At 38.0% G+C, this 22,400-nt stretch overlaps 1 protein-coding gene across 7 annotated transcripts in view; it reads left to right on the top strand.

The window, feature by feature from the left end:
- Window positions 1-7,420: 7,420 nt before the first annotated feature.
- The window catches only part of LOC100734733 (contactin-4), a 901,708-nt gene continuing 886,728 nt past the window's right edge, over window positions 7,421-22,400 (top strand). For 5 of the 7 annotated variants that reach the window (XM_063260276.1, XM_023566553.2, XM_063260275.1 and 2 more), the window contains exon 1: window positions 7,426-7,657. The gene's annotated coding sequence lies outside the window, so the exon portion shown is untranslated. Of the gene's footprint in view, window positions 7,658-22,400 lie in introns of all 7 variants that reach the window. The other 2 variants (XM_063260279.1, XM_063260278.1) reach the window with 2 other exon arrangements.

Consider the following 22,400-nt stretch of genomic DNA (forward strand, 5'->3'; position numbering starts at 1 on the left):
GTTATATAGTTTAAAACTGAAAGAAATGATTTGATGTATTTTCTAATTTTGTGATTTTTCATTCTCTCAATACTAGGACTTTAAAAAGAGAATTATATAAAATATCTGGATAAAAATCATTGCATTTGAGTGAAAATGCAGATGTGTTAGTCCCACCTCAGGGTTTATCAAACTGGAATATCAGCTTTCCATTATTGTATAACAAATTACTTTCGATTCTCCATACAATAAATATCACTGAGTATAGGGACTTAAAGAAGCAAACACAAATTCCTCAGCTTTTCTGTTGGTTTGGGATATGTAGGCCCTGTTCAGTACTCACCGCGATACTTCTGGCTAAGACTTGCTTGCTCCTAAAGTGGAATTCTATTTGTCAGTGGCCCAGTCATTCTGACTTTGCTAAGGCTAAAGAATCTGCTTCCAAACTCACTCATATAGCTGTTAGTAAGCTTCTAAACTCATCTACATGATAATGGCAGGTCTTGATTACAGGTAATGAGTGCGTCTCCAATAGGATACCTGTGCATCTTCACAGACTAGCTGGTGATCAGAGACAGTCAGAGAGCTCCTAAATGGAAACAGCTTGTTTTTTAAAAGATTTTATGTAAAGGAAAAAAAAAAGGAAAAGGGTACAAATAATACATAACTTCAAAAAAATAAACAATAAGAAATCACTAGCTGATAAATACATATTGTCCTCTTAGAAATAGTTGTTCAAGTTACAAAAGTAAAGCATATAAAGTGGACATTCAAACAGTGAGACTGCAAACAGTTCCGTTCAACTATCCAACAAAAACCTAGTAATATTGTTATCAGTCCTACATACTTAAACATACATGCAGTTATATCGGGGAGAAAAAAGCACTTTCTTTTCCTCTCTGTTTTACAATAGCAATAACACATTTTGGGTTTTATTTCTCCTACAGTTCTTATTACATTTTACACTAGAAACACAATGTGATATTTATAAATATGATTATTTATTTCACTTATGAGGATAGTATCAAGTTCCTCCATTTACCTATGAAGGCCTAAAGTGCGTCCTTTTTATAGCTGAGTAATATTCCATTATATAAAAATACCACATCTTTTTCATCCACTCTGTGGTTGATGGGCATCTTGGTTGTTTCAAAGATTTACTATTATAAATTGTGCTGCTACGAAGATGTGTGCACATATATCACTGTGATATGATCTTTTCAGTTTTTCTGGGAAAATACCCAGGAGACAAATAGCTGGATTGAATGAAACTTCCAATCCTAGTCTTCTGAGAATTCTCCATACTAATTTCCATAGTGGTTGCACCAGTCTGCACTCTCACCAACAGTGGAGCAGTGTTCCCTTTTCCCTGCAGCCTTGCCAACATTTGTTACCAGTTGATTCTCTATCTCTCTCTCTCTCTCTCTCTCTCTCTCTCTCTCTCTCTCTCTGTACCAGGGATTGAACTCCCAACTGTGCACTTGTTAGGTAGAGCTTATGCCACTGAGCTAAATCCCCAGCCCATCAGTTGATTTCTTGATGGCAGCTATTCTTTTTGGAGTGAGATGAAATCTCAGTGCTGTTTTAATTTGCATTTCTTGAATGACCAGTGATGGTAAACATTTCTTCATGTATTTATTTGCCATTTGTATATCTTCATCTGAGAACTGTGTGTTCATCTCAGATGCCCATTTTTGGAGAAAGGGTCTTTGAATTTGGGGAGCTTCATCTTTTTCAATTCTTCATATGTTCTTGATATAAGTCCTTTATCTGAGGGGTTGCTAGCTAAAATTCTTTGCCATTCTGTGGGTTTTCTTTTCACTCTGTTGGTGGTTTCTTTTGAAGTACAGAAACATTTCAATAATATGAGATCCCAGTTGTTGATTCTTTAAAGTGTTTCTTGTGCAGTTTGCATTTTGTTCATGAATTCTTTGTCTACCCCTATGTCTCCAAGACTTCTGCCTACCTTGTCTTCCAGTAGATTTAGTGTTTCTGTTTTAATATTCAGGTCTTTGATCTATTTAGACTTTAGTTTTATGCATGGTGATAGGCATGGATCTAGTTTAAGCCTTCAGCATGTGGAGAGCCAATTTTTTAAAACACCATTTATTAAAGAGTCTATCCATTTTCTAGTGAATATGTTTAACCACTTTGTTAAATATCAGGTGGCTGAGTGTCTTTGTAGTTGTTATTGCATCTTCTAATCTGTTCCATTGATCCTCAGGTCTATTTCTTTGCCAGTACCATGCTGATTTTATGACTGAGGCTTTGCAGTATACTTTCAACTCAGGAATTGAGATGCCTGCTGTCTTGCCTTTGTTGCCCAGAATTGCCTTTGCTATTCTAGGTTTATTCTGTTTCCAAATGAATTTTAGGAGTGTTTTCCCTAGATCTATGAGGTATGTTAATGGTATTTTGATTGGGGTTGCATTAAGTCTGTATAACAGTTTTGGAGTATGGCCATTTTCACAATGTTGGTTCTTCATAGCCAAGCGCAAGGCATATTGGAAGCAGCTGTTTTTGAGTTGCCTGATCTTGGTAGTGACATTCATCATTAAAATAGTCTATACTAATGAATCAAAAATCTAGCCATCATTTAAAGGACAGGAAACAAATATGGCATAAATCCCAGAAGATGTAGTTCACTGAAGGCTTTCCTTACAATTCTCTGAATTTTTAATGACATCCTGAATATACCTGAAAATATTTACTTTCAGAGAGCCATTAATTGAGCAAAACTTTTCTTCACTTTTCCAACTAATATATGTTTTGGGGGCCAGAGAGAAGTTCAGTTTTCTCAATTCCTAAGAACAAATACATTTGACTTCACTAATTCATATTTTCTTTTTCCTTAGCTTTACATTAGCTATTAGAAGTATCCACTTTGTGAGCAAGTGGATGATTTAATCTGTTGAATAACAAAGACAGGATCACCAAAACTCAATCCACAAATCTACATAAAGGTAGTATGGTGTGTAATAAACAGAAAAATCCTATGTGATCATGATTTATAATTCATTGCAGAAACAGCAGAAGACATATGGTACAAAATATACACACTGTTCTCACAATAACATATACTAAAATTATTGTTTATAAAATAAGTATCTGTAAATTAAGTCACATACTGGATAGATGTGGCAAGCCATGAAAGGGCATTGTTTAGTATAATCAGTTCTCATTATTTGCAGATGTTTTGTTTTCAAATTTGTTCCTTTGCTAAAATTTAGTTGTAACCCCAATGGCAATACTCAAAGCACTCATGTAGACATAGAGAGATACTTGAAGACTCACAGAGAATGGTTAAAGGTTTTATTCTTCTACTGCACACGTTCCCAGTTAAGGTGAAACCAGGTGAGGCTCTGCCTTCTTATGGTAGCTCTCATATTACCAAGGAATGTCCTTTTGGCAGCATGGCTGTGATCCTGTCTTGGCAATTTGCCAAGGTATTTTAAATGACTGTAAGATAGTGCTGGGGTGCTGTCTAGTGTTCTTAGGCACAAAAAGGCTGTGATGTACCTTAAAGAGAAAATATATAAGTTAAACAAATATTGTCTGACAAGGATTATAATACAACTGGTCGTGAGTTTAATACTCATGAATAATATTAATATATAATGTCTATCTACAGTAAACATAAAGGCAATTTATGTGTTGATTGGTTGACAGAAATCTTGTCACTATAGATGATCAGGAACCTCAGTCTTTATTTTCTCTAGGAATAAATCAATACTTTCAGTTAATTTATAAAACATAAGTACCTAGAACAAGGAATATCAAACTGTAAATACTTTTCCAAAGTAAACATTTCTAGAATTTCTTTTTAAATAAAGAATGCTATTCTTATTCAAAGAATATAATAAAATTTGACAAAACTATAGAGAAGAAAAGAGGTGACTGATTCTTAATTTCACCTTATTATGCTTAAATTCAGTGAGGTTCTCATAGCCATTTTTATAAAGAAATCTTGGCTGGCATGCGAGGTTTCTAGCTTACTTTTTCTATCTGTCAGCCTATGTCACAACCTTCATGGCAATTAACTGTGCTTTTGTGTGCTAATTACCATTATCCTACTATGAGGCCATTATTATTCCTATGTCCTTAGTTTGAAGCTCAAGTGACAATCAGTCTTCTAAAACAATTGCATAGGAGGGAGCTTTAGAAGGCCAGTCAGAAAAATCTTTACCTGAGTTTTGTTATAAATTATTCTGCTTTCAAATTGAACAGAAAGCTGTTTTAGACATAATTCTTTATTTAAAAAATTCTGCTTTATTTACTTTGTGGAAGTGAATTTGAAGTTATGTTTTAAAAACAGGAATGGGATACAAGTTGTGCTTTCTACCTGAAGATCTAGTGAGGCACATAATATTTTTTTTAAAAACCGATTACAAACCCTAATTATTTTTATATGAGGCAGTGTTGCCATTGGATTGCCTTATTTAAGTCATTTAGATCGATGAAGGTGGAATTGATACAAATTATTTTCACCACACTGGATGCCAGATATAAGAAGACAATTAAATCAGATGTGGTCTAAAATAAAATATTTCCTTTCTGGGATGTTTTTCTTTGCTTTTCTCTTCTTATATTAAATCCACTCCCATCAAATCCTGAGGATGCTTGGAGAAAGAATTACAAGGGTAGGGCAGGGACAGAGATACCGCCTTTCTGGAGTTTTCAGAACTGTTGTCTGCTAAGTGAAACCTGCTAATGTATTCTCTCCATGTCTCCAAAAAGTCAAAAGCATTTTCAGCGTTGATTTCCCATAAGAGTTATTAGACCTCATTCAGACTGGTTTAATGAGTGCAAAAGGTGACTTTGTGTCCAAGTAGATACTCTCATATTTAAAGACCTGAAGGCAAAACATCATATATGTATGTAAAAAGTTATTTTTGGTGGGTGAAGTGGGGGGCTATTGCAACTCTCTGTTGAGGTGCTATTCAGGCAAAAGGGCAGGAGAAATTTTCTTCTGCTTTATAATGATGATTTTTTGCAAATCACATGAACGCTAGTAATTCATTCATGAACTGAAACAGAGCTGGGTCTCAATGCAGTGGTATTGAACTTGCTGTTGGCAGTGTTAATTGATTTATTTGTTTGGAATATTTCACCCTCAGAGAATCCCAATCACAGGTCCCCTGAGTAAGGAACTGACACCCAGCAGGGTCCAGATATGCAGGGACACATTTGTGAGAATGTTGTCTTGAAAATAAAGCATTTCCATCTCCTGGCAGGGGCTAAATCTCTTAGGAACATTCCCCAATCGTGAGAACTTCAGTAAAAGGCTTGGATTTTTGGCAGATATGGCAGCTGAGCATTGCTTCTTCTTGCAGGATGTAAAAAAGACTGGATCATTGGTTACATTTTAAACTAGACCCCTATTCTGTGGGAAATATTGGGGAGTACTGATGAGTCTTGGCATTTATCAGTGGGTACATGCTAGTGAAAGGAAAATTGCTTTGCTACTTAAGGTTTAACTGATATGCACAGGACACAATCCAAATCTGTTTTTTTTTAACATATGTGATGTCTGTTTCCTTAAATGGATGGCCAACAATGGAGCTGATTCTAAGTTTAGGTTGCATTGTTTCCCTGTACCTCCTAGAGTATCATATTTAGCATATAGTAAATCTAGATAGGAAGTAATAGAAGAATGAAAGCAAAAGATTTACAGTTGGAATTTAGAGACATAGTTAAAGGAATTTGCTCAAAACCTGCCGAAAATTTTGAAGATTTCTTCAATTTTGTGGTCCCACTGGAAGAGTGGGTGAGTCTATTCTTTGTTTTTTGGAACTTTGTGTGGACTCGAACATAACACGTTTTCCCGGAATGTACTGACTATGCATGTGTGCAAAGGAGTATTTTCTAGACAGAATTTCTACTGAGGCATTTTAAATACATATTTGTACTGAGACATATATTTATATATATTTATATATGTTTAATTGACTAATTGCACAAAAATAATTCAAAACCGATAATAGTTCAAGTAGTAAAAGTCATGTGTCAGCCAAGAGTGCAAAACCTTTCAAAGTAAGTGGAAAGCATTCATCCAAATTAATTATTTACAATGGAAAACTCTCAGGTCACCAAACTTCTGCTTCTTCAAAAGTAAAAGTGTGTCTATTAGCTAAATACCCTGGTTAAAGGAGGAGGAGCTTTAAAAATCTCCCTAAGTTTAAGTAATTGGAAAATTTGGGCATTTAAAGAAACATTTCTCTTCAGTATTAATCTTAGCGATCATAAAAAACATGGAATTTCAAATTGTGAAAATTTTGATCACAGTCATAGTCCTCACCACTCGGGATCTACTCATTTTCAAAAATTGCGTTTAAAAATCACAGAATAAATCATCACACCAACACAGTGAGCTAAGGAGGCTGCTGCATATATTTGTACAAGTTGAATGTGTTTGCTTACTACAGTAGTTTAAAAATAGTTTTCCAGTTAACATCTTTTCCACATAATGGAGATGTCAGGGTAGGTTTACATGATTGTGTAAATGGCCCAAAGTTGTTTATGTAGCTCTGAACTGCTGAGGGATGTGCAGGAAGACCTGGGTTCAGCAAAACCCCCTTGGGGCTTTTTTCCCAGCGAGAGCAGTTCAGGCTCTCTTGGGGTTGCTAGAAATGCATTTCAAATGTGTTCCACAGGGCTTGCTTTCCTCTGCCTGTCGGGCTCACTATGCCCAGGGATTGCGAGGGCTGGAGCATTTCTGAGGTTTGGAGTTGAGGTGAAAGAAGAGATGTTTACAAGGAAACAGTACATTCCTGCTGTAGAATGGCAATGGTAATGTCATTAACCAACGCACGTGCTTTTGAATAACAAGGCTTTTAGTATGCCCACCCACACCACAAATCGATTCTGATTCTTCTACCTATTTTATCACAACCATTTCCTTTTGCCCACATACATTCCAGCTTTCAAAGCACGTTGCATGGGTGAGATTCGAGCTCCCTAAGGCTGCCTGTCTGGCCGGCCGATGTCCTCTCTCTGCCTATAGGCAGGTGCAACCCCCTCTTCCGGCTCCTTGAGTTCAGTGCCACCCACAGACCCAAGTCTCTGGTTCAACAATTCTCAGCCTAGGAGAAGTACTTGTTTTTCTGGCTAGGACACCTTAAAGATGCGCCTAATTCTGCGTCTGGGAGCTATAGACTTGAGTACCCAGGCAAGTCGCGCCTCCTGGTGCCACAACACTTAGGTTGCAAAGGAAGCCCACAGCCCCTCGGTGCCTGGCTGACCAACACACCCTCTATGCCCTTCGCGGACGGAGGCCAATCGTGTCCGCTGCCGGCTGGGAGGATCACGAAAGCACCCTTTACCAATTTCGCCCTTGGGGGCCAGGGGCTGCCCACGCCTGGGAGGGCTCCGCAGGTGCAGCGCCCCGCGCGCCTCCTCCGGCCGCGCACTGAGCATGCCCAGCTCCCGCGCGGGCGGGCTCCCGCCTTCTGCGCCTCGCCCCCTCCCTACGCTGCCGAGCCGGCGTCCTCAGCTGCGATGCGCCGGGTTTTTTGAGCTGCCGGGAGCGCGAGGAAGGAGGGGAGCTCGGTACCAGACCAAGCTCTGAGTTCAACCCCCGGATTGGTCGCAAGTAGGGATCTTTGGCCACTACGCGGGACCCCGGACTGTGTCTGCGCTGCGCGCGAGGCTCTGCTCAGCTCAGCGCTCAGGTGCTGAGGTGAGTGACGGGCAGCAGCTGGGTCTGGCTCCAGAGTCCGGCTGCCGGATTTGGAGGAAAGGAACGGGCTTTGCAGGTTGCCGGATGCGGGGGACAGGGCCACCCAGGGTTCTCACTCCTGCACGGCTGGACGGAGCTGTGGGCTGAACCCCCTGAGCCGGATCGAGCCAGCAGACCCCAAGCGCCCTGAACCTTGGAAGAGTCAGGGCCCCCGCAAACCAGCGTCACTGCACGGTGACCTTTATTCTTCACAGTCTGAAAATAAGTTTGTTGCGCCGCAAGGCAGCTCCAGAAACGAGGAGTTCTGAGCCAGGATGCTTCAGGGGCCCTTAAAATCAGCTCCTCCAACTGGTGCAGGCTTTGCCCTCTCCGTGCGCCCCGGGTGCTGGCGAGCGGCTCTTCCTCGGAGATTCCTTTTAATGTGAGCCCCAGGGTTCCGATAGTCGGGCTGCAGCCACGCGGGAGGGAGGTGAACTTGGGCTGGGACTGAAGGGACTCGGATCTAAGGGATCCGGAACCTCAGAGCGCCGCTGAGAAAGCCCTTTTGAAATACGCTGATTTGGGGAGGGCCGCTATGTGCGGGTTGGTGCTGCGCTCCGGGAGAAGGCGGCTGGTACCTGGGCTCGGGTGAAAGACACTGATCTCCAGTTTGGGCTGACGAAGCCTGTAGGGATGGCATTCATTTCCAACAACTTTGGGGGGAATTGTCAGTTTCTTTTGAGGCAGAGTCAAGCGCCTTCTCTCAGCCAGCCCAGGGAGGTGCGCCCGCGCCCCGCACACACAAACATGCCTGTTCTCCTTCTGAGACGGAACACTCGATCCTTTTATTTCCCCTCTTTGTGCCTGGTGTATATATTGTACTGATAAGAGAGGTGCGGAGGTGAGGGTGCAAGAATGTGGGCTCGCTCCTGTGTCACTCCGAACCAGTCCATGAGTCTGATGTATAAACGCACTGCGTTGCTCAGCAGAAGAGGCGGCTTCGCGAAACTGGAAGATAGAAGTGGTAGATGGTTGGCGGCGGGGGCGGGGAGTGTGTGTGTGTGTGTGTGTGTGTGTGTGTGTGTGTGTGTGTGTCTCGGTTTCCGTTATTTGCAGCCAGAAGTATTATGGAGTTTGTGCAGGGTCAGGCAATGTGACCGGTCTCCTCGGGTGTATGAAAGACAGTGGGCTGGATATTGAGGTCTAGGGAGGTTTGTTTGTAAGGAGGAGCTTGCGAGCAAGGCTTATGGAACTTTTTCTAGTTTTTCTACTAGAATGAACACAGGGGCGGGGACGTTTTGCAGAATAACAGTGTGTTTTAATTGAAGCTCCTGCAATGTACAATGGTGCTAGCTGCATATTCCGAGGAATAATGCAACATAAGTGATTGCTTGGACACCTTGTAGAACAAGTTTAAGGTGTGATTTTTATCTTTGCATAATTGAGGTTTATGGTTTTTGCTCTTCAGGGAGTGAGGTAGCAGTGCAAAGACTGTAGATAACCCTTTGAAGAGGTCTACATAATAGCATTTCAAACCTGATTAACAAGTTTTTTCTGTTTCTCTATACATAGATAGGGGAAAAAAAAACCTGTGTCTCTTGGAGGCAGGCTCCTTCAAGTATCTGGTGGCTTTCTTGATAATATTTTGGTAGCACTTAAGACAAAATTCAAATTTCACCCATAAATTTATTCTTGCTATCTTCATCTTGATTTCCCTTGAGACTTGTGGGTATCCTCACAATGAGTTGTGCGAGTATGTAAGATTTGTAAGGATCAAAAACAAGTTCCATGAGAATATTTTTTCTTTTGCTGGTTTTGTAATATGCTATTGATTTTTTGTTTGTTTCTTTAAAATGGTTTCAAATGCTGTTTTGTTGAGATGAGATCATAATGATACACCTCATCATTTTTCAGTGTGGATTTTAGCCAGTTGCCAGTGAGCTTAGAAAAATTGCCCTTTTGAATTAGGGGCTAAAATTCTAGAAGTCACCTGTTGTTGAATGCTGCAGGTCAGAGCCACTTCCACGACAGCTGATTTACTTATACTTGTAGCCTTTGAAAACACATTCAGTTTTTTGAGATGGAGGACTTTCAAGGCAGGTAGGAGTCAGTTCTTTCTTGTGTCCATAGTCACTTCATGTTGGTGGGTGATTAAGAGTCATCACAGAAAAAACTATCAAATACTGTTGGATTTTTAAAATCACCTTATTTTTATCTAATTCACAGTACTTTGCTTTTTTTTTTTTCCTTCAGAAGTTGATGGGAAACTGCCACTCCAAGCTCAGTGTCTTTTGGCTGCAATTCTTCTGAAAGGTCCATAGGACATCAGTTATGACAGCTTAGGTCATAAAAAATAAAAGTAAGCTAAATAATTAAGGTTTTCCACTGAAAACTCCCCTGTACATTTCTGAGTTTACTAAGTTTGATAAGAATTCTAATGTCATGTTTTAATATGGTTTAACTTGCTATATTCAAAGATATAAGCATAATATACATTTGTTCTACTCTCTTTTAGTCTTAAAGTTCATTTTTGTGAAAACAGTTTTATAGGTATTTAATTGAATGAATCTAGTTCGTGTGATAGTCACAGTTCTCTGCATACTGCATATGATTTTTCCATAAAGTAGTGTTTTAAATCTGATGAGAGAAAATGATTTATTCCCTAGACATATTGATCTTTGTTTTGTTTTATTATTACTGTCTGAAGCAAATTTGACTACACCTTACTAAAATTTACTTACAAATTAAAAACATGCATAGGTATACTATACAGTACTTGTAAAACATAAGAAACAGAAAGCCAGTTTATATCTCTATTCTAGGCGTGTTTTGTACAGTTCCTGGGGTGCATAACTCTATTACAGTCTGAGTCTGGATGTTCCCCCACAAAGCCTCATGCGGCTAGGGGACAGGTTTCTAGAATTTGTGATTAACTCATGTGTTGGGATCTGTGCCTACATCCCCAATCCTCCAAACAGGTATACAGCGAAGGCCCAAAGGAATGAGACAGTTGGCATGATCTTTAGGGCTCCGGGAGAGCTGAAATCCAGTTTGCAACTCTGCTAGCAGGCTGACCAACTGACCCTGGGCGGCCCTTATTTAATCAAAATAAGCAAGAAGTGTAAAATGCAGGAATCCTGGGCAGGATCTTTGGAGGGGTTCAGGGACCCCCTTAGTTCTCTAAGTTCCTAGAATCTTCAACTTTCAGAGGATGCTAATTAAGGAAAATTATCCAGAAAGTCTCCAGGTGGCCTCAGCTGTGGCCTGTCTTGCTCCCTGAGGTGTCTCCTCATTTCCAATTCAGCCATGGTTGGGCCATGCCACAGCATGTGTATTCAGTTTTAATGGTTCCAACACTCATGGTTCATTGCTGGGATTATGGGCATGAGTGCTACACCTGCCCTAAGGTGTGTGTGGTCTGCATACAGTAGCAGGGACAGAAAGTGTCTTCTCTGTGAGCTCCTCCCTTTTTGTTCTTGTTGCTTTTCTGTTTTCTGCACCCATGAACATTTGCCCCGTGCCGTGCCACACTGCCTTAGAGCCAGTGATTATGGGCTGAAAACTGCACAAACTGTGAACTAAATAAAGCTTTTCTTCCTTAATTTTGGGCATCGGGTATTTTGTCCTAGCAATGAGAGAAAACTAACCAACACAACCCTACTATCCTTATCTCCTGTAATAAATGGATTAAAAGCACTTGTTTTCCTGTTTCTTGGATAGAATTAGACATGAGATGAATCTGTCTGGATCTTCCAACATAGAAACATAAGTGAAGAAAACAAATCAAAGTTTCTTTACAGGTCAGGAAGAAAGGTTGTTTTCCACAATACAATAAAGTGTGAGGCTGGGAAGATCATAGATTTTGAAAAGATGATAGATCTTAGAATATATTTACCCAGGTTTAGAATTGATTTTTCTTTTCTTTTTCTGCACAGAGTGACTATGGTCCTTTTTGTTTTGCCTCAATAGTTTCCTTAATTAAGCAATTGCCTACATAGAAATAATCAGGATAATTAAAAAATACTAAAGAAGAGCACTGATAGTATGTAATTTTAAAATATAATGAATAAAATTAGATATGATATAGGTTTATCTTGAATACTACCTAGAATCAGGAGTAGATACTGAAATTAAGATCCACTTCCTCTTCACTGTTCATTTTCATTTCTGATAAGCAAAATTTCAGGGTCTGTATTCTGAATCATAACCTTTCCCTTAAGCTGTTGCCTTTGAAGTTCTAGGCCACTCATTCCTCTCATGCTGGAGGTATTGTGTAATGATAAGTCCTTGTTCCTTTCTCAGCATATGCAAATATTCTAAGTTTACTGTTAAAATAGTCTCTCCTAACTTTCCTTTTGATTGAATATATTGATCTTTTCCCCTGTCTCCCTGAAGGAAAACTGCTCTCTTATTCTCTCAGTTTTGAAAAAAAAAAATTTAAAAGTGCTTCTTGCATGACAGAAGGAACCTATTTGAGCCTTATTATCCTCTTAAAAGAAAAAGATCTTTGTTTTCATCCTGTTGCCCTGGTCCACTTACATGAGAGAATCTGCTGCATCATCTCATGTTGCTTATATATATATATATATATATATATATATATTTTTTTTTTTATGAACATGCTTGTTACAGTTTATGGTTACAGAGTGAAATGTGAAATGAACAGTAATGAGGGCATAGCTCTTGCCAACTCCATTATTGTGACACGATGAAGTCATTTTCTCTTGTTTTTCAGTATGGATTGGTAGCATCTTCCCAGTTAATGATAATCTCTCTGTTTAAGTAGGATTTCCCCTGAATCTTATGTCCTAAGAATTGTTTTATTTTTCTTAGACTCCTTTCCCGTTTTCCTTTGTGTGTGTGTGTGTGTGTGTGTGTGTGTGTGTGTGTGTGTGCCATTTACGCATATGTATCTGTAGTGTCCATGGAGGGGTGTTGGGGGTTGCTGGGTATCCCAGGGTCCCCTGTATGCTAGTTAGGCAAGTGCTTTACCATGGACTATATCCTCAGTCCATGTGCATGTGCATGTGCATGTGCATGTGCGTGTGTGTGTGTGTGTGTGTGTGTCTTTTAAGCTCTTTTTTTTTTTTTTTTTTGGTCTTTTTTCTTTTTTATCGGTACTTACGACTGTCTGCTTACAAGGCAGATGCTTATGCCACTGAGCTAAATCCCCAGCCCCTTAAGCTCCTTCTTAATAATTTGATGGTATTGGAGGGATAGAGAAATTTTAGCATACTTACTATTCTGTTTTTGGAATCTCAAAAAGCCACGGTCCATGGGCTCTTGAGATCATCTACCATGAGCTTCTTAGATAGATACATTCAAAACTGTGAGTGACTTAAAATAACTTTTTACTTCTTGCTTTTGGGTATTTTAGTGTTCACAGCATGGATTTTGAGTGAGTATCTGTCCATGAAGTCATATATGGAACCAAGTTGTGGCTTTGTCCTTCTCTTAAGTTCCTAGAATCTTCATCTTTCAGCCAAGGATTAGGGCAATCAAGAGAGTCATAAGTCACATTTTACAGATGGTCATTATAGACTAACCTTAAGAGTGGGTATCATATTACTGGTCTAAATTCAATCATTGCAAATGAATCTGAGATGCAGAGTTTATCTCAGTGCTTTGGTAAAAAACAAAATGGGTTTGAGTAGTAACTAGCTGATCTCTCTTGAATGAAGTAAGGTAAGTTTCAGCTAATTGTATATTTTCCTCCATATAAATGGAAAAAAGGAGAACACAGATTCGTGTTATTTAGCTAATAGGTACACATTGCCTTTAACCCTTTTAATTTTTGCTGTTATTGTTATCACAGTCTTAATGCACATAATCTGGGTGTGCCGTAAGTATTAAAATATGTGAGTGAGAGGTTACCATGAAATATGCTGATTTTCTGTCTCCATCATCACTTTTTCTAAAACGAGCTTGGAACCCAGTAAAAACCAATACAGGGCACCCGGAAGCTTTTGTGCTTCCTAAGGACTACAGTTGGGATGTGTGCATGCCTCTCAACAAAACCCTGTAGTCAAAGAGATTAAAACCAACCAGAACTTGTTCCTATTGTGGGTCAGCATGTTACCTGAGAATGAAGCCAACAGATGGCTTTGTTTGAAGCCATTACTTTGTTTGAAGCCATAGGTATGCCTAAAGTGAATCCACTTTGATGTTGGTTTTTAATCATTAGGTGAATTCATCAGCTGACCCTTGACTTCAGTTTTGGGCTGGCTATCACTTCAAATCAATCCCAAGTTATGATCATTGAGAAAGGATAGGAAACAGTTTAGGGTAAGGAAAGATGGTGGAAAGTTTTTTCCCTGACTCATTGGAAGTATCATTTTGGTCGTATGCTTGGTAGCAGTTCTACTCATAATAAATCATACTTCCAGTCAAGAACCATGTGGGATCCTCTACCCAGGCACATATATTCATCACTTCATTTCAAACCCAAAGCTCCTATAGCTATTAAAGCTTCTTTCTCTGTAGAGTTATGGAAGGGAAGTGGAGGTAAATCTTGGGGCTTAGTTTTATCTTCCAAGATGTACTCTTGTTCCTCCAAAGTGATTTTCCCCCTCACATCCCTATCCCTCTTGGGCTCAACTGTACCAATCAATATAGCTACCTTTGGTGGAGACTGTGTGATTTTATTTTCCCTTCATGCCTTTGTTTGCATTGGTTCTCTATCTTTCCAGTCTACTCTTGTCCTTTTCTACTGTGTTTACCATAGTTTGCGAATATCCAGCTCAAATGTCATTCTCTTTAGCCTATTTCAATACTATCCATTTTCTCTATCTGCTCCTCTTGAATTTATTTATATGCTGCTGATAAAATAATCATGAGGGAAATCAACCCTTGTTCTCCTTTTTTTTTTTTTTTTTTTTTTCCCAGAACCTAAGAATCTGGACAATCACATTTAGAACCAGAAAATTCCTGGGAAAACAGGTATTCACTGCCCTATGCACCTTGTGTAATAAATAGTTCTTATTTCACATGTCGTTAACGCACATGGATTCTTTGAGACAATGCATAAGACCTTGAAGATTTGAGTCAGAAAGAATTCTTGTTAGTTCTATAACCCTTTTTTTAGCTGCTTATGCAGTCATTGATTACTAACTACCTTTTCTAGATTTCAACTTTATTATATGTGTAATGAGATAAAATATATTTGAGAGGGTTGTTTAAATATTGACAATAAATTAAACCACTTAGTTTAGTAATACATCTGTATATATTGCACCCATTAAAAAATACAAGTTTTGTGAGGATGATGTGGAGTACTTTATGTAAACTGCACATTGCTTTCAACATGGTAAATGAAAAAATACCACCAAACTCAGAATATTTGTTCATGGAACATTAGTCTCATAGGTTTTGTGACAAATAGAGCAAATAAAGCCAAATGTGTTGGTATATGCCTATAATCCAAGCAGTCTGAGAGGCTGAGGCAGGAATATATCACAAGTTCCACATTCAAGCCTTGCCTGGGAAAATTGGCAACTTGGATTAGTTTCTTTTTAGACAGTTTGATTTTTTTCTTGTTCTTAAGCCAGAGTTAACAAGTTTCATGTATTGGAAAGAAGTTGTTTTCATGCTTGAGCCATGTTAATTTTAGCTCACAACTCTTAAATGCACGCCTTTTCTAGTATAAGTTAAAGAAAAGTGGTGTATTTTGGAGAAGAGAATTTGTTTCATTAGAAAATGAGGGTTAGGTCAGCATTTCATAGCGATCTTGAATTTTTAAAAAATACATGCCAAACCTCCTTTGTTCTTACCACAGTGAGCTATTATCTATATTTAGGTTAAATTTTTGTGTATGAAAATTCTTTGTATCCTGCAGAAGTATATTAATAGAAATCCTGAGTGTTCATTTTACCTATGCCTTTCAGGTTTGTTATGGAAATTTCTAGTAAGGACAGGTGCTGCATATATATTTATGATGAAATGGATCCAGTTTGGAGCAGGAAATCAAACAAAAACATAATATGACTTAAATCACCATGTATGTTTTGTAAGACTTGATTCTGGGCAAACTGCCATCATTTTGCTTTATACAAATTTGTATTGTCATCTGTATTATGATGGGTCTTCAACTGTCAAATATAAATTTGAATAGTTTTGTTGTTAGTCTCTCCTTTGATGAGCTATTAGCTAGCTATTGACTCCAGACTCTTGCAGATTAGTGAATTAATTGGAGAGGCCAAGCACTATTTACACTGTATTTACTTAGGTTACTAACATCCTTTATAGAGATAATGATGCCTTAAGCCATGTATAACTCCTAGTAAAAATTATAGCACAAACATGCTTATCAAGAATTCTTGAGCCTAAGTGACTAAAAGTAGAGGCTTGAGCCTAATAAGTAGAGGTTTATCTTTAATATAAAAATATTTTTAATTGGAAATCCCTGACAAATATATTACATTCTTGCTTAAACAGGAAACTGTATATATAGTAATTTACTTTTTGATGACACAGGGTTCATGTGATACATACAATAGTTTAGAATAGAGCATGAACCTTAGATTCAGACTGACCTGAATTTCAGTTTGTGCTTTGTACTTTACCAATTGTTTGATACCTCTTCTAAGGTAGTTTTGAAGTCTATAAAGTAAATTTAATTTTACCTGCTCAACAGTGATGTGGATATTTTTAAAAAATGATACACATTTAAGACTATGTACAGAACACATTCTAAAAACATTGTTAGTATTTACAATTATCTTTGCAACTTAGACAGAGTGTAGTTTGTGTAGGTGCTTGTTGTAGTCAGGGTTTGCCAGGAAAACAATTATATACAGGGCACATGATTTATAGTATTATTTATAATGGTTACTCAAGGAATCAAATACAATGAAAGTGCAGGGTATTTGTCCACACATCAAAGACTTAGAAAATTCAGCTGAAGACTTGGATCACATGGCAATAACTTGCGTGAGTTCAGCTGAAAACCTAGAACCCATGACAATGCTCCCAAGGAGTACAATTGGAGGCCTAGAGCCCTCTACGACGCCTTATGTAAGTCTATTTCACAAATCTGTGCTGGAAAGGCCCCAAATGGTGGAAGCTAGAAAGTCTATGCCAGTGGGATAAAGGGTCTATGCCAGTAGGTAGAAGATTCTGCACTAGAGTCAAAAAAAAAAAAAAATAGTAATAGGAGTACAGCAACCCTATTATTTAAACAACAGCAATAGGAGAACAACCCTCATTTAGAAGAACCCACAGTGCTACTCTTCCTCAGCCGGTCTCCTTTTTATGCTGGCAACAGTCTTCGGGTGGGCCATGCAAGTCAGCACCAAGCTGATTCGGTTCAGGTGGTGTTTAAGTTGACCAACAATTTTCAGTCCACCACAGTGCTTTTATATATTTGTTAAAACAATGAATGTTTTCCCTGGGTCTTTAAAACTGAATTATGCAATAAGATACCATCTTGGGCAGCCAGGTGCTGATACCTGAACTCATAACCCCTGTCTGACTGCCTGCTCTTCGTATTGTCACATATGATCACTGTCTTTGGGAAACTAGCCTTTTGTGTTTGCTGTTTCTGACTATTTGGTAACTAGAAAAATCAAAACATAAGCTTTTCAAGTATTCCTAGGAAGACTAGGTTCTGGATGATGTTCTGAAAGACTTTTTTCAATCTTTTTTTGTGAAAAAAAAAATGTGGTCTAGATATTTCCAATCCATTTTCACTCTTCTCCACTTTACTTTTCTATCTGACTGAGTTGGTGGGTAAGATGTCACTATTTTATAGCAGACACAGAAAATAACCTGCTTTAATAATGTGGTTCCATGTATTTGGCATATACTTTGCAGAAGAATCATGTTTCTGAAGATTCCCGTGTTATTGTTGCACAGTGCTGACTATCAGGCCTGCGGTGTAGTAAATGTCATTCAGACGCTGGCGTTCTGAATACAACATAGTCTCACTGAACAAAGACATTCCCTTTTATTTTCTTGAGCACATTTTAAGGTCTTACTAGTTATTAGAGTCAAACTAAAATTTCCTGGGTTTCAGTTTAAAACCCAGTGGTCAGGATTCCGGACACTGCAATAATTTTAGGTACCATTAAATTGACTGTAATGTGTATGTATGTACCCTGTCTAACAAGAGGCCATTGTGAATTCATAGTTTCACTGACTCTACTCAATTCTTTTATTAATAGCAATTTACAAGTATGTTGTAGTTTGTAATATATGCTATACCCGAAATGAATATTTTAGTCATTACTGCTCTTTCCTGTTTTTTTGAATTAACAAGCGTCTACAAATTTTAGTAGATTTCTTATAATGTGGCCCCTTAAATCAGTGTATTATCATAAACCCGAAAGGAAAAGCACATAGTATAATGCATTCTTAGAAATAATAAATCCTAGAAGTCAATCTTCACAGATGGAAAACACTGGTTTATGCGATATACAGAGGTTATAGGCAAATGTGGTTATTCAGAATGATCTTAGGGTCAAAATCTTGGCTGCACTGCTTATGTATTTATAGCATCACACTAAGTTATTTAGCCTCTGCTGATTTTTTTCTGAGACAAATAGTGGAGTTATTTCTGTAGTATTGTAACAATTAAAAGTTGGTAATTGTATAAATACAAAGCCTGGTATCAGGTACTTAATTAGACTATTTCTTAGTGCTGAATTTGCCATTATGATTTCATTCTTCTGGTGCAATTTTCAGTATGATACCAGTATTATGGATGAACTATGAGAATGTTATGACTTACACTCCTGAAATTCCATTTTTATAACTCGTGTAGTATGAATTTCTTTCTCTTTTTTTTTTTTTTTCTGTTTTGATCCTGAGAATTGAACGTAGGTCCTTGTGCATAAAATTCCATTTTTAAAAATGCTCAGTAAAGCGATTTAGGTTTGTTCCTATGCCTTTATCCACAAGACAGACAATGCAGTCTCTTCCCTCCTCTGTTTGGAGCAGAGGGAAGCAGCAGCACTTGCATAGTGCGTTGTTTTATGGTTGATTATTACAGCAAGCCACTTTATCAGAACTACGATGAGATTAGCACATGTTGAGATTTCATTTTGGGGAAATGGTTTTGGAGATGGTCAAGAATCTTATTTGTTAGATAGAATGAGTTACTGACTTGACTGTGTTCTCATCTGTATTTTTTCTACCTTTACTATAGCCCATCTTGCCAACCTGCAAAAGAAATGCTGACTTGTGACAGAGTAGAAATCATAAAAATGTTTTCAGTTGCTTTCAGTCAAATGTGATTGAAATTTTATAAAAGATGTATGCTTTCTTTTGATTTGTAATACTGACAGTATTGGGAAGTGTAATTCTGTTTATTCTGGAAAGTAGCAGCCACTTTATGGGTGCTCTGAATTTCAAAACCTAACAAGGATAAAAATAATGACTGGCTTATTACCATGTATGTGATGAAGGAGTTTTACATACTTGAGGAGAAAATAGTTAATGTTGGTTTACTTTCTGTATGTTTTTATAGCCTTTCAGTAGTGAAACACTGCTAATAAACTTGTCTGGAATATTGCGTATCGGATCTTGGTATATAAATTTAGTATTTATGTTATGGAATTCAGGAAATATTTGTAATAATTTGTTTTGAGTTGGTAATTTCACTTCCTTACTTGGATATTTTAATTACTTTTATGTTTTTTTCAATATTCCTAACATATACAATGAGAATTTATTCAGTGTTTTCCATTGTGCTTTCAATTTTTCCCTATCAATCTCACTCACACCAGAATCTTAATTCCTTGACAAGCCTAAAACTATTTTATATTGTACAGGATCTAAATTATATATTTTCAAAATATAAGTTAACCTGCCTTCAGCATTCTAATCATTCCTTCCCTGATATTTTTAAATTATTGAGTTAGATTATTTCAAAAATTCACTATGTATTGCCATTTCTAAGTGATTCTTCTGACCATGTGACCAAGAATAAAGCTCCGAAATACACTCTTTCAATGTAAAGTATGGTAAAAGTCTAACTATATCTGCTTTCTTAGAATTTAAAAATCAGAACAATCTGCATGCAGAAACACAGCTTTGCTGACAGATTTCATCTCCCCAATTGCTTACATTACTAGAGTCAAATAACTGAAGTGAGTGGAAGGACTGTGTTTGCTCTACCCAAAGGTAATAAAATGATGGCCCAATCAGTAGGGAAAGTTCGAGTTTGTTATTGATCCTTGATGTTATATACTCTGTGTCTTATTGACTATTTATGTGCCTTCTAGCTAGGCCTAGGTGCTCAGCTTAAGTACATAGTTTGAGGGTTAGAACAGAGGGTCTTTCATGTAAGACCTTTGTTAATTGCCTTGTGGTTGTAGCACATAGATGGGCATATCCTGGAAGTAAATGAAGACTTGTGGTCTGCAGATCTAGTGTATCAGAATTATTTTGTCAGGTGATTCGGACATAAAAAAAGATTACTAGGCATTGGTTTATATTGTATTCTTAGCTAACAGAGCCAACTAGTTCCCTGTTACTAATCCTAAATGTCAACACTGTATTCAGTATGCTTACTTGATAGTCACTATCCAATAATTTAGAATTAACCGTAGATGTGATGGACTATGGTCAAAAGATGATCAAACTGTACATTGTCTGAGATGAATCCACAAAACTGTTTTCATAAATACAGAGAAAATATAGTTAATTTGGGTACAATATGTATTGCTTTGGAGATATGTGGAGGGAGGCTTTATTATGTAGTGCGAACGGGTTCGTGAAACTACTTGAAGCCCATAGTGGAAGAGTTCTCAAGCAGTTTCTCTTTTTTCAAAAGGCTAGAAAATCAGAGTTCTATATCTACTCCTTACTCATTGTTGTGATTGTTCAGTTTTCAGTGAATTCCTTCACAGCCAGTTCTAAGGATGAGCTCCTAGAAGGTATATATGAAAAGACCTCTGATACGTACTTTCAGTGAGGTTTTTGCTTAGCAGAAACTCAAATTGCAGTTGTAATGTGGGATGTGGCAGTTGCATAGAGATTGTGGAGGAAGAATTGGTAGCTAAGATTGAGTGAAAGGAGGAACAGAATTTTCATGCTGAGTTTGGAAAAATCACTTGAGAAGAGATGACAGCATGTACCATGGCCATGGCAAGAGCATAAGAGAAAATGACACGTGCAAACAATGGCAAAAATTTGAGTGGATTTTAGGGATGTGGAAGAGTAGGGTCTTTGGTTACAGAATTTCACAGACTGGAATGTAAATGATACCTCTAGAGTTGGTTTGTGAACAACCAGTGCCTCCCAAGTTCAGCATGATACCCTGGTTGATGAACAGGGTTGGTGTGTGGAATGGAATTCATAGCCTAAACTTTGAAGTGCACGCTTCACGCATAGTATTTACTTCTTATTCTGGACCATGTTTATTATGTAAAATAACAGTAAAGGGGGTACAAAAATGCATTTGCAGTTTATATATAAAACATTTATACCTGTTAAATGCATTTGATATTTAAATAAAGTATGCATAAGGATTAACAAGCAATAAGGAGCCTAAATTACAGAACTAAGACAATGAGCAAACACCAAAGATTATTATGTATCTGTAATATATAAAAGCCTCACAAATAATGAAGTGCTTTATATTGTTGTATTAGAAGAATTATCTTCCGATGTAGTTTCCAAATGGAAAATTTCACTTAAGTATGAGGCACTCTTGTTGTTGTTGTTATTGTTGTTTTTCAATTATAAAACATTCAGGTGTCCAAGGTTTTCATGACAAGGTGGCCAGCGTCCATCTGCTCTCCAGTGTAGTTTCTGGCTTCATTCCATTTCTCTCCCGTGACTGAGGTGCAATCCTTTACCAATAACACTTGCTGTCCTTAGACATTATTAAAGAGAATCCATGCTATTTGACATTTCAGGTAGAAGCCGTTGATATTGTTGCATACTTTCAGGTGTTTTTAAATTTATAGAAACAAATTTCCTAACAATAAAATATTTTCTACTGTTTGTGATCATCATGGATGGTAAGTGCTAAGCCCACCTTTCCACTAGCAAGAGGACCAGAAATCTCTGGTGGTTTCCCCAGGCAGATTCTGCTCACTGCTCTGTTGTACCCCAAGGGCAGCATGTTTCTTAACTTGTGACTGAATTTGTGATTAGGAGCCTTTCTCCTCACTGGGGAGATAGCAAGCTCGGTTAGTACCAGGTTGAAAATTGTTAGTAGGATTATTTCTTAAGCTTTGATAATGTCCTGACCACACTGTCCAATGTTACCTTCCATTGGAGGGTTCGGAAATGTTTGGTCTTCAGTGCTTCCTTCTCTTCAGTCACACACAGCCTTTTTACAGGTTTTGAGAGTGATTTTCTTGCTTGCAATCAAAGAATTATGTAAAGATTATTTTTTGCAGTTAACCCTGTCTATCCTTTATTATTTATTTATTTAGTACCAGGAATAGAACTCAGGAACTTGCACTTGTCAGGCAGGAACAGTGCTACCAAGCTATAACCGCCACTGTCCTTTATCTTTCTATTAGGAACTTCCACAGCACATATTCACAGGTGACCTGTGCAGGGTCTGTTAGTAGTTAGCTGAGGGCCCCTGCAGACTTGGAAAATTCATCCATGTGGGCATCATTTCCCGAAGTTTACAGTTAAGTACATTCATTTCAGTGTTGTGCAGAGTGGGGCAGAATGTAGGTGTCCTAAAATTCCTTGCTTCTAACAGAAGCTTAAAAAGAGCTTAGTGATGAGTGACTGCACAGAAAGGAATACAACGGGGTGCAACCCCGTTAAGAATACTAGGCCTGCGTTAAACTCAGATCTA

Source organism: Cavia porcellus, unplaced genomic scaffold (assembly GCF_034190915.1).
Source record: "Cavia porcellus strain 051 isolate PalLab524CR breed Dunkin Hartley unplaced genomic scaffold, mCavPor4.1 scaffold_13, whole genome shotgun sequence".
NCBI lineage: Eukaryota > Metazoa > Chordata > Mammalia > Rodentia > Caviidae > Cavia > Cavia porcellus.